The following is a 12,630-nucleotide window of genomic DNA, read 5'->3' as shown; positions in this document are numbered from 1 at the left end:
GACAAAGAAAGGACTGATGGCTACCTGGGATGATAGTGAATCTGGATCATCAGAATCTGACTCTGATGAACAGGCCAATGTGGCACTTATGGTTACCACATCCAGGAGTAGCTCAGATGAAGAATCTGAAGAGGTATTTTCTGAACTTTCTCGATCTGATCTAGAATCTTGTTTGTCAGAAACTCTTAGCTCATATCAGAAATTAAAACAAAAGTTTAAAAACATTAAAGGCTGTCTTAGAGCAAAATTTGAAGAATGTGGCAAGCTTGAGATGACAATTCTAGCACAAGAAGATACAATCAGATTGTTAACATTAGAAAGAGATGGAGCAAAAAGAAAAAGCTTAGAATTAGAAGAAGCGTTATCTCAAACTCCACAAACTTCAAATGCAATAATTTATAAATACGAAGAAGCCTTTCAAGAATTTCTGAAAAATGGAATAGGTAGGAGTATTATGGCATCCATGATTTATGGAGTCAGTTAGAACAATAAAAAGGGAATTGGGTATGATCCTAAGGAAGTTAAAACTTCTTCTAGTGACCAACTTAAATCTCCATTTTCATATCACTATACACACATACAAGAACAAAAATTTGAAAATGCTAGAAAACCCAAAGTTATGAGAAACTCTGGGAAGACTAATCAAAGAGGACCCAAGAGATTCTGGGTACCAAAAGATAAGATTGTGTATGTTGCAGATATCCTATGCAGCAAAGTTCAGACACCAGTCATGGTACCTGGACTCTGGATGCTCGCGACACATGACGGGAAGAAAGTCTATGTTCCAAAGCCTGGAACTTAAAGATGCTGGATTCGTAGGTTTCGAAGGAGATCAGAAAGGAAGGATCAGAGGCTCCGGAACTATTGGTAATGGTACTCTTCCCTCTATATCTGATGTTCTTTACGTAGAAGGATTAATGCATAACTTGTTATCCATAAGTCAATTAAGTGATAACGATTATGATGTAATCTTTAATCAAAAAACATGTAAAGCCATTAATCAGAACGATGGCTCTGTCCTTTTCACAGGCAAGAGGAAAAACAACATCTATAAGATTAATCTTTCTGATTTAAAAGAACAAAATGTTAAATGTCTGATGTCTGTTCATAAAGAGCAATGGGTGTGGCATAGACGCTTGGGCCACATTAGCATGAGGAAACTTTCTCAGCTAAATAAACTCGAGTTAGTCAGAGGCCTACCTAAACTGAAGTTTTCTTCAGATGCTCTGTGTGAAGCATGTCAGAAAGGAAAATTTTCAAAAACATCCTTTAAAAAGAAAAATGTTGTTTCTACCTCTAAGCCTCTGGAACTTCTTCACATTGACTTATTTGGTCCTGTGAAAACAGCATCAGTTAATGGAAAGAAGTATGGACTAGTCATTGTTGATGATTACAGTCGCTGGACATGGGTGAAATTTCTAAAGCACAAGAGTGAGTCTCACTCTGTATTCACTAGTTTCTGCTCCAAAGTGCAAAAAGAATTTGATGCTAAAATTGTTAGAGTTAGAAGTGATCATGGTGGAGAATTTGAAAACGAAGATTTTGAAGAATTATTTGACTCTAATGGAATATCCCATGATTTCTCCTGCCCTAGAACTCCACAACAAAATGGAGTTGTAGAGAGGAAGAATAGGACACTCCAAGAGATGGCTAGAACCATGATCAATGAAACTAATGTGGCAAAGCATTTTTGGGCAGAAGCTGTAAATACAGCGTGTTACATTCAGAATAGAATCTCTATAAGACCCATTCTGGAAAAGACTCCCTATGAACTGTGTAAAGGAAGAAAACCAAACATTTCATATTTTCATCCTTTTGAATTTTCTTGCTTTATTTTAAACACTAAAGAACATCTGAACAAGTTTGATTCCAAAGCACAGAAAGGTATTATGTTAGGATACTCAGAACGCTCTAAAGGCTACAGAGTATACAACACAGAAACCAAAATTATGGAAGAATCAATTCATGTCAGATTTGATGATAAGCTTGACCCTGAAAAGTCAAAGCTAGTTGAAGATTTTGCAGATTTAGAAATCACCCTTGCAGGTTCTGATAAAGCTCCAGAAGCAACTGTCACTCAGAACTCTGAAGAAATTAAAACCCCAGAAATCCCAAAGAAAGTTAAAAGTCGTATCAACGTATCTGAAGATTTGATTCTGGGAAACAAGGACGAACCTGTCAGAACCAGATCTACCTTCAGAACCTCTGAAGATACTCCTCTGGGACTAGTGTCTCTGATTGAGCCTACGTCCTGTGATGAAGCACTTCAAGATAACGACTGGGTTTCAGCCATGCAAGAAGAATTGGATCAATTCACAAAGAATGATGTCTGGGATCTTGTTCCAAAGCCCAGAGGCACTCACGTTATTGGAACCAGATGGGTATTCAGAAACAAGCTGAATGAGAAAGGAGAAGTCGTCAGAAACAAAGCTCGACTGGTAGCTCAAGGTTACAGTCAACAAGAAGGTATTGATTATAATGAAACTTTTGCTCCAGTCGCAAGGTTAGAATCTATTCGTCTTCTTGTATCTTTTGCTATTAACCATTCTATTAAATTATATCAAATGGATGTCAAGAGTGCATTCCTTAATGGTTATATATCAGAAGAAGTGTATGTCAACCAACCTCCAGGTTTTGAAAATCCAAACTTTCCAGAACATGTTTTTAAACTTAAAAAATCTTTATATGCACTTAAACAAGCTCCCAGAGCTTGGTATGAACGTTTAAGCAATTTTCTTCTGGAACACAATTTTATCAGAGGGAAAGTTCACTCCACACTTTTCTGTAAGAACCTTAACAATAATCTCATGATATGCCAGATATACGTTGATGACATTATTTTTGGTTCAGTTAACGCCTCTGTTTGTCAAGAATTCTCTAAGTTAATGCAGGGAGAATTTGAAATGAGTCTAATGCAAGAACTAAAGTTCTTTCCGGGAATTCAAATTAACCAAACTTCAGAAGTCACATATGTTCATCAAAGCAAATATATTAAAGATGTTCTGAAGAAATTTGACATGGCTAACTGCAACTCTGCAAAAACTCCAATGCATCCAACATGCATTCTTGAAAAAGAAGAAGTAAGCTCAAAGGTTTGTCAGAAGCTCTATCGAGGTATGATAGGCTCTCTTCTCTATCTGACTGCTACTCGTCCTGATATTCTCTTTAGTGTCTGTCTCTGTGCCAGATTCCAATCAGATCCTAGAGAATCTCATTTAACAGCAGTTAAGAGAATTCTTAAGTATCTGAAAGGAACTCCTAACCTGGGCTTGATGTATAAGAAAACATCAGAGTATAGACTTTCTGGTTACTGTGATGCAGATTATGCAGGAGATAGACTAGAACGAAAAAGCACATCTGGAAATTGCCAGCTTCTGGGAAATAATCTAATCTCCTGGGCTAGCAAAAGACTGTCAACTATCGCTCTATCAACTGCAGAAGCAGAATATATCTCAGCATCACTGTGCACAACTCAGATGCTCTGGATGAAGCATCAGTTAGAAGATCTGCAAATTTTTGAGAGTAACATTCCTATCTTCTGTGATAATACTGCTGCCATTTGTCTAAGTATGAATCCCATTCTACATTCCAGAGCTAAACACATTGAAATAAAACATCATTTTATCAGAGACTATGTTCAGAAAGGGATAGTAACATTGAAGTTCATTGATACAGATCATCAATGGGCAGATATCTTTACTAAGCCTCTAGCTGAAGATAGATTTCTTTTTATCTTAGACAATCTGAACATTCAAAATTGTCCAGAATGAAGTGTGGCTCTGAAAATGTAAAATGAGACTCTGACATAAACAAATGTGTTTCTGCCTCTGACTCTGATAATTCTACCAAGTTAAGAAGATATCTGAGTTAGAAATCTCCAGGAACCAATCCTTTGGTATTCCTGAAGATCAGATACATCAACACGTGGAGTACATAGCGTCCAACCTTAGAACTTCTAGACAGCTGTCCAGAAGAAGATCAAAGGTGAAACGTTTGAGATCTCCTCGAGCAGTGTGCATACTGTTGGGATTAGACATTCATTAAGTAATCTTAATCATTTCTCCCCCAAGCGTGCTTACTTGAGCCTTGTGCTAACGCAATATTGTGTGTCGTTTTGCATGTGTTTTAACTTAGGGTATTTAAACACTTTTCTCACATTTCACACACTTATCACTCTCACTCACTCTAAAACCCTAAACCCTCTCTGAAGCGTCTCTCAACTACTCATCTTCATCTTCTTCTTCAACTATGGATGCTCAACAACAAGAAGTTTTCAACTTTTCTCAACAAATGGAATCAAGCTCAACTGCTCAAACTTCAAGCATTTCAACTCCAATGGTTACAGGCGTTTCCACTACCCCAGTATACAAGGAACCCCATATCCTTGATCGTTTACCTCACATCAACCTAGCAACTCCCTTTGAGGGATTGGATGTGTTATGTGAAACACTGGTGGATTTTGACAACTTAAGGAGAAATGGCGTTGATCTTACTGAAGAACTTCGTCAACAAGGTTGGGGAAACTACTTCCAAAGGCTCTATGGCCCTGTTTACCCACTTCTCGTCAAGGAGTTCTGGAGATTTGCAGATGCTGATGACCATTTCATCGTCTCTTTTGTTTTGGGGGTAAAAATAGTAATTACTGAAGAGTCAATTGCTTCCTTGTTGAACATGGAGAAAGATGGAGGAAAAAGGATTTACAACATCAACCCAAGATCAAGGCGCGTTGCTGAAGTAATCAATCCAACCATCTTCAAACCCAACACTGAAGGAAATCCTTCGAAGAACAAAGAGCTGCATCAGAACCTCAGAGTGTGGCTCAAGATCATTCTGGGAACTATTCACCACCGCCCAACCTCTAACTCCTCTGATTACATCAATGCAAATCAGAAGTGCGTTCTGTATTGCATTCAGAAGGGTGTGAAGATCTGCCTTCCTGCACTTCTCTTCAGATATCTCAGAGATTCTGTAAGGGAAACCAGAAACAACATGAAGCCCAGATCCTACATCCCTCTGGGAAGGCTCATATCTGATGTCTTCATTAAGAATGGGTTGGTAGATCATCTGGAGAAAGCCAAGCTGATGCAAGATCTGGCAATAGATACTGGGAAGCCTCTGAACGCCAGAAACCTCAAGAGTATGGGAATAATAAAGAAGATTCAAGTCAGACCCACGCTGGACACATCCTGGGATTCCTTGAAAGATCAGAGGAAGCTGCCTCATGGTCTTGCTAGGTTCTACAAGAATGAACCCAGAGATGCGGTTGCTATCTATCTTAATCGTCTGCTGGATGAAGGTGTTGACATCTCTGACTTCAGCCTCGACGATTGTCTAGATTCAGAAGAAGACTTCGTCAGATATAAGAGAGGTCTCTCTGAGAAGAAGATAACATCACAGGCAAAGAAGGTAAGACTTGGAGAATCCTCTGGAAGCAGATCTCCAGCTCCTCTGCAAATTTCTACTGGTACGTCTGTTCCTCCTCTTTCCTCTGAACCTCTGATGGTTTCCTCTACCCCTTCCTCTAATCCTCTCCCAACACCACCCATTTATACAACCTCTGAAATCCCACCTTCAACCACCAGAACCTCACAACCTTCACCAATTTTAAATATCGCCCGTACATTCATCCCTCCTTCTGAACCTGAACAAATGAACCAAAGCACTTCCTCTTCATCATCTTCAGAACCAGAATCACCACCATACCTTTCTATCTCCTCTGACCAAGAATACTCTGACCCTGACTCCCCAACCTTAGCCTAAATTCATGCTCAAAACCTTGCTTCACAACAACAAACACAAACACAATCTGAAGCAACTTCACCTCCACCAGAACAAACAACCAACATTACTTCTGAAGACCAACCCTCTGAAACTCAACCCTCTGACCTCCACACCTCTGATATCACACATTCAAACATCTCCGCAGAATCTGAACCATTAGACTTAAACCCTCTTTACGCTTCACCCCAAAGATCTGAACCTCAACCTGAATCAGAAACTGAACCAGAACCTCTAACTCTAAATCTCAGCCCTCCAATTTCTTCACCTCAAACCTCTGAACCTGACCTTTCTATACCTACCCTTGAGGAAGCCATCATGCTGGTCGCAGGGGCTTCAGTACAAAAGGTCAAGTCTCTGACCACTAACTCTGAAGTCAGTGATGATCCTGACTCTGTAAGGACACACTGGAACAGAGTCATTGGCTGGATGACCTCTGAGGCTTTTAGACTGAAGAACATCTTTGAACAAGTCAGAAATGGCTACATCAGAGATGCTGAGGCAAGACTTCAGGAAAGACTTGCTAGAGAAGCTGAAGCCAGAAGGCTGGAAGAAGAGAGGTTAGCAAGAGAAGCTGAAGAAGAGGCTAGAAGAATGGAAGAAGAAAGAGCAAAGGAAGCTGAAATCCTAAGGATAAAGGAAGCTGAAGCTAAGGCTCTGGCGGATGCAGAAGCACAAGCTGCTGTTGAAGCTGAAGCGCAGGCTGCTGCTGAAGCACAGCAGGCTCTGACTCTGGGGAAGTCCTCTTCTGTTATCCCTATGGTTCTCCAGAAGCTGAAAGAACTTAAGCAAGATCAGAATGAACTCCGTGCCAGAATGGATAAGCAAGACACTGTCAACGACAACATTCAGAACATGCTGGCTATGTTGCTTCAGAGAATGCCTCCGCCTCCGAACCCCTAGGCACTTAGGATTTTATTTTTTTTTGCTTGCTTGTTGTTTTGTTTGCTTTCTCTGATTCTGATGTTTTTCCTGTTCTTGTTGCCTTTGTGCTTTTATCTGAATACAATGTTTTTTTTCTTCAATTATTTATTTTTTGCTATGTCTTTTTGATTCTGACAAAAAGGGGGAGAAGTCATTAATAGCTCTGATGAAAATATTGTCTAAATACCTTAAGCATTCTGCAACATATTTTTCTTAAAAATAAATTTATCTAACCTGGACTTAAGAAATTGCAGAAGGTATCAAGAAACCTCTTTACTTAGAAGCTCTGGTAAGAACTTCTGAACTCCCTAGCACTATCTCAGGGGGAGCTCTTATCTATCTGATCTGATATTTTATATGTTTCATCTGCTAATTAAGATTGTTTTGTCATCATCAAAAAGGGGGAGATTGTAAGAACAAAAATTGTTCTACAACAGATTCCTTGATTTTGATGATAACAAAGGATGAAACCAAAAATGGCACCCTAACGAAATGTTTCTATGTGTGCAGGGTTCTAAAGAAAGAAGGAAGAGATCTGATGATGTCATTAGATACAGAACCAGATCAGATACAAATTATCAGAAGATAAGAAGCATCTGAAGTGCAAACACGTTCAAGAAAGTCAAACTCTGAGCAAAACAGCAAAGTATCAGAAGCATCTGAACAAGAAGTAAGCTCTAGAAGTTCTGACTCTGATCAACGCTATCTCTAAACTCCAGAACTTATCAGCGCTATCTGAAGAAATCATCAGAACTCAAAAGAGATCAACATCAGAAGCAAGACTCCAAGATTCTCAGATACACGAAGACTCTGATCATGGAATTGCTAATTATGAAAGAGTAACGTTAAAGTCAAGTAAAGGTTTGCAAATGGATTTCCTAATACAAAAAGAGACGTTAATCTCCAATTTCAATAAAGAAGATACTATATGTGGTAAGTAGTCATTTCAAGGAGTGAAAGTTATCCTGCAGAAGCTATTTAAGTGATGGCGTAAATTCATTTTAATATCCACCAGTTTCAACCACCACTTCTATTCTATATAAAAAGGACTGCAAATCAACATTCAGTACACAACACATACAAGGAAAAATTATACTGAAACATCAACGCTCAAGAAAACACTCGTGCTCTCTAAATCTTCACGAAGCTTTTGCTTATAACGTGAATCACTTTGTTCTTACTATTGTAATACTTGCTTATCTTAGAAGCACTCTAGATTACATAAATCTTTTATCTATTGTTTGTTTATTTCCTCAAGTGACTCTGTGTAGTCTGTATACTTGAGAGGACTAAGAGATCTTTCTCTTAGACGTTGTTTGTAATCAATCTTTCAAGATTAGTGGATTAAGTCCTTGTTGAAGGCGAAATCACCTTGGCCGGGTGGACTGGAGTAGCTTTGTGTTATAAGCGAACCAGTATAAAATCATTGTGTGATTTTCATTTTGAAAAAGCGCTTATTTTCCAAACAATTCAAACCCCCCCTTTCTTGTTTTTCTCACCTTCATAAATAAACTATATAATTGTCCATCTGCCTAATATTTGGTCACAAATTCACTTCTCTAAAATCAAAATATCAAATCATTATGCAGGTTGATTCCTAACCCCATTTAATACAATGATCCTTCTCGTTCTACAAATTTTGAATCTCCTGTGTTTGAAGTTGAGGAGGAAAGTGATGTAGAGGTGAGTGATGAATTATCTCGTCTTCTTGAGCAAGATGAAAAGATTATTCAGCCATTTGAAGAGCAGATTGAGCTAGTCAACTTGGGTTCTGAGGATGATGTGAGGGAAGTCAAGATTGGGTCTCTATTGTGTCCAGATGCTAAGAAGGGGTTGATTGATCTTCTTAAAGAGTATTCAGATGTGTTTGCTTGGTCATATCAAGACTTGCCTGGGTTGGATTCTGAGATTGAGAAGAACGCATCCTTATATGGATGTAAAGATCAAAGAGGAAGTTCAAAAGCAGATTGATGCCGGTTTCCTTGTGACTGCTGAGTATCCGCAATGGATGGCCAATATTGTGCCTGTGCCGAAGAAAGATGGAAAAGTCCACATGTGTGTCGATTATAGAGATTTGAATAAAGCCAGTCCAAAAGATGATTTCCCTCTACCAAACATTGATATGTTGGTAGACAATACTGCTAAATTCAAAGTCTTCTCATTTATGGATGGATTTTCCGGATATAATCAAATCAAGATGGCACCCGAGGATATGGAGAAGACCACATTCATTACACCCTGGGGAATATTCTGTTATAGAGTGATGCCTTTCGGTCTAAAGAATGCTGGTGCAACTTACCAGAGAGCAATGACTACTCTTTTTCATGATATGATGCATAAAGAGATTGAAGTATATGTCGATGACATGATTGCTAAATCGATGGATGAAGAGGAACATGTTGAGCATTTGTTGAAGCTATTCCAGCATTTGAGGAAGTATAAACTCTGCTTGAATCCCAATAAGTGTACTTTTGGTGTTCGTTCTGGTAAGTTGTTGGGCTTTATTGTCAGCGAGAAGGGTATTGAAGTTGATCCTGCCAAGGTCAAATCAATACGGGAGATGCCTTCACCCAAAACTGAGAAGCAAGTCAGAGGTTTTCTCGGCCGCTTGAATTATATTTCCAGATTCATTTCTCACATGACTGCCACATGTGCGCCAATATTCAAGCTTCTTTGGAAAGGTCAGTCTTGTGATTGGACCGAAGACTTCCAAAAAGCATTTGATAGTATCAAGGAATATTTACTTGAACCTTCGATTTTGTCTCCACCTGCTGAAGGAAGACCGTTGATCATGTATTTGACTGTGCTAGAAGATAGTATGGGTTGTGTTCTTGGTCAGCAAGATGAAACTGGAAAGAAAGAATTTGCAATTTACTACCTCAGTAAGAAATTCACCAACTGTGAGACTCGGTATTCAATGCTTGAGAAGACTTGTTGCGCACTGACTTGGGCTGCTAAGCGTTTGCGCCAATATATGTTGAATCATACCACTTGGTTGATATCCAAAATGGATCCAATCAAGTATATATTTGAGAAGCCTGCTTTAACTGGGAGAATTGCCCATTGGCAGATGTTGTTATCAAAGTATGATATCGAATACCGATCTCAGAAAGCAATCAAAGGTAGTATCTTGGCTGACCATTTGGTTTACCAACCAATTGAAGATTACCAGTCAGTACAATATGATTTTCCTGATGGAGAGATTTTGTACTTGAAAATGAAAGATTTTGATGAACCATTGCTTGAAGAAGGGCCAGAACCTGGTTCCCATTGGGGCATGGTGTTTGATGGAGCTGTTAATCAATATGGAAATGGCATTGTGGCAACGATTATTACTCCTCAAGGAACGCATCTACCATTTATATCTAGATTGACTTTCAGGTGTACAAACAACATGGAAGAATATGAAGCTTGCATTATGGGGCTTGAAGAGGCCATGAATCTCAAAATCAAGTATTTGGATGTCTTCGGTGATTCCGCTTTGGTTGTGAATAAAATCAAAGGATAATGGGAGACAAATCAACCCGGTTTAGTACCATATAGAGATTATGCGAGGAGGATTTCAACTTTCTTTACAAAGGTTGAATTTCATCATATCCCTCGAGATGAGAACCGGATGGCAGATGCTCTTGCAACGTTGGCATCAATGATTGTAGTGAAATATTGGAATGAAGTTCCCAATTTATCTGTGATGAGTCTTGATAGGCCAGCTCATGTGTTTGCTATTGAAGAGATTAAAGATGAGAAGTCGTGGTATTACGACATCAAATGTTTCCTCCAAAGTCAGATTTACCCGCCTGAGACATCTTTAAAAGATAAAAAGACTTTGAGAAGATTAGCCGGTAATTTCGACTTGAATGGTGATGTACTGTACAAGAGAAACTTCAACATGGTTTTGCTCAGATGCGTGGATAGACACGAAGCAGACTTGTTGATGACCGAAGTGCATAAAGGTTCCTTTGGTACTCATTCCAATGGACACGCAATGGCGAAGAAGATGTTGCGAGCAGGTTACTATTGGCTGACAATGGAATCTGACTGTTGCAAATTTGTGAAGAAGTGCCACAAGTGTCAAATTTATGCTGATAACATTCATGTTCCTCCAACACTATTGCATGTTATCTCTTCCCCATGGCCTTTCTCCATGTGGGGAATTGATATGATTGGGATGATTGAGCCTAAAGCTTCGAATGGACATTGTTTCATTTTAGTGGCAATTGACTACTTCACCAAATGGGTTGAAGCAGCATCGTATGTAAATGTGACCAAACAAGTTGTTGTGAGGTTTATCAAGAATCAAATCATATGTCGTTATGGTGTGCCAAGTAAGATCATTACTGATAATGGATCCAACTTGAATAATAATATGGTGGAAGCTCTTTGCAAAGACTTCAAGATTGCACATCATAATTCTTCTCCCTACAGACCCAAGATGAATGGGGCTGTTGAAGCTGCAAACAAGAACATCAAGAAAATCATTCAGAAGATGGTTGTAACATATAAGGATTGGCATGAGATGCTCCCATTTTCTTTACATGGGTATCGTACATCTGTCCGCACTTCAACAGGGGCAACCCTTTTTTCTCTTGTTTATGGTATGAAAGCAGTACTCCCTGTAGAGGTTGAGATTCCTTCATTGCGTGTGCTTATGGAAGCCAAGTTGACTGAAGGTGAATGGTGTCAGACCAGGTTTGACCAGTTGAATTTAATTGAAGAGAAGAGATTAACTGCCATGTGTCATGGTCAATTATATCAGTAGAGAATGAAGAAAGCTTTTGATAAGAAGGTCAAACCTCGAGTATTCAGAATAGGAGACCTTGTGCTCAAGAAGATTTTATCGTTCAAGCCAGATTCCAGAGGAAAATGGATTCCCAATTATGAAGGCCCATATGTTGTTAAGAGAGCTTTTTCAGGTGATGCCCTAATTCTTACAACTATGGATGGTGAAGAGTTCACTCGTCCCATGACCACAGATGCAGTCAAGAAATACTTTGCCTAAAAATAAAAGAACAACTCGCTAAGTTGAAGTCCCGAAAGGGCGATTTAGGCAAAAATGAGCGTCTCGGTGGATTGAAAACCCGAAAGGGCGATCCAGGCAAAAATTAGAGACATAAAACAGAAAGAATTTCCCGATAAGTTAAGTACCTCACCTTGGGGCAACTTATGAAAAAATTATGGATTATGGAAAGTAACTGCATTCTGCTGATCTTCAATGATTTTGAAGACTTGTTCAAGCACAAGGGTTGACATCAGTTCATCATCCCAGTAGCGGCCAAGAGCATAGTGGATATCAAGAGTTGGTAGAAGGATTAAGGATCATTTGTATTCAATGTGACCTTTTCCATGTAAATTACCATTTTCAACTTTGTAAAATCTACGGAGTCTTGTCATTTACAGACTACCATTCCATTAAATAAAGTTGAGCTTTTATCCAAATTGTTTCTACTCTTATTTACTTTAGCCAATAGTTTTAAATTTTATTATGATCATTTTGAAATTAAATTTTTAAATCAAAATCAAGTTTTCTTTAAAATATAAAAAGCAAGAATTTGTTCCAAAGCAAGTAAAAAGAATATCAACAGCATTTCAGTAAGAAGCAAGTCCCTAAGTGTGAAGCATCTAAGGTTCCCCAAGCAGTAACTCATGTGGTATCCCTAGACATTTGTGTTGATTCAATTCCTCGATGGAGCATTTGATCCTCGGTGGAGCTCCTTTCTTTATCCCCAGCTGAGTTGGTTGATTCAATCCTTGATATGTTCACTTTAACCAATGACAGATTTTCTCTTCTTTGGTATTCTACCCAGTAAAAAGGTAGTTGTAATCCCTATTTTTGTTCCTTAGAGAGTTAACCCTTGATATGTTCATCCAAACCGATGACGGGTTTTGTTCTTCTTGGTGGTCTTCTACCCGATAACTGGTAGTTGTAAA

The sequence above is a fragment of the Lathyrus oleraceus genome, chromosome 2 (genome assembly GCF_024323335.1).
Source record: "Lathyrus oleraceus cultivar Zhongwan6 chromosome 2, CAAS_Psat_ZW6_1.0, whole genome shotgun sequence".
NCBI classification, from domain to species: Eukaryota; Viridiplantae; Streptophyta; class Magnoliopsida; order Fabales; family Fabaceae; genus Lathyrus; species Lathyrus oleraceus.
Note: the sequence above shows the minus strand (reverse complement) of the source record.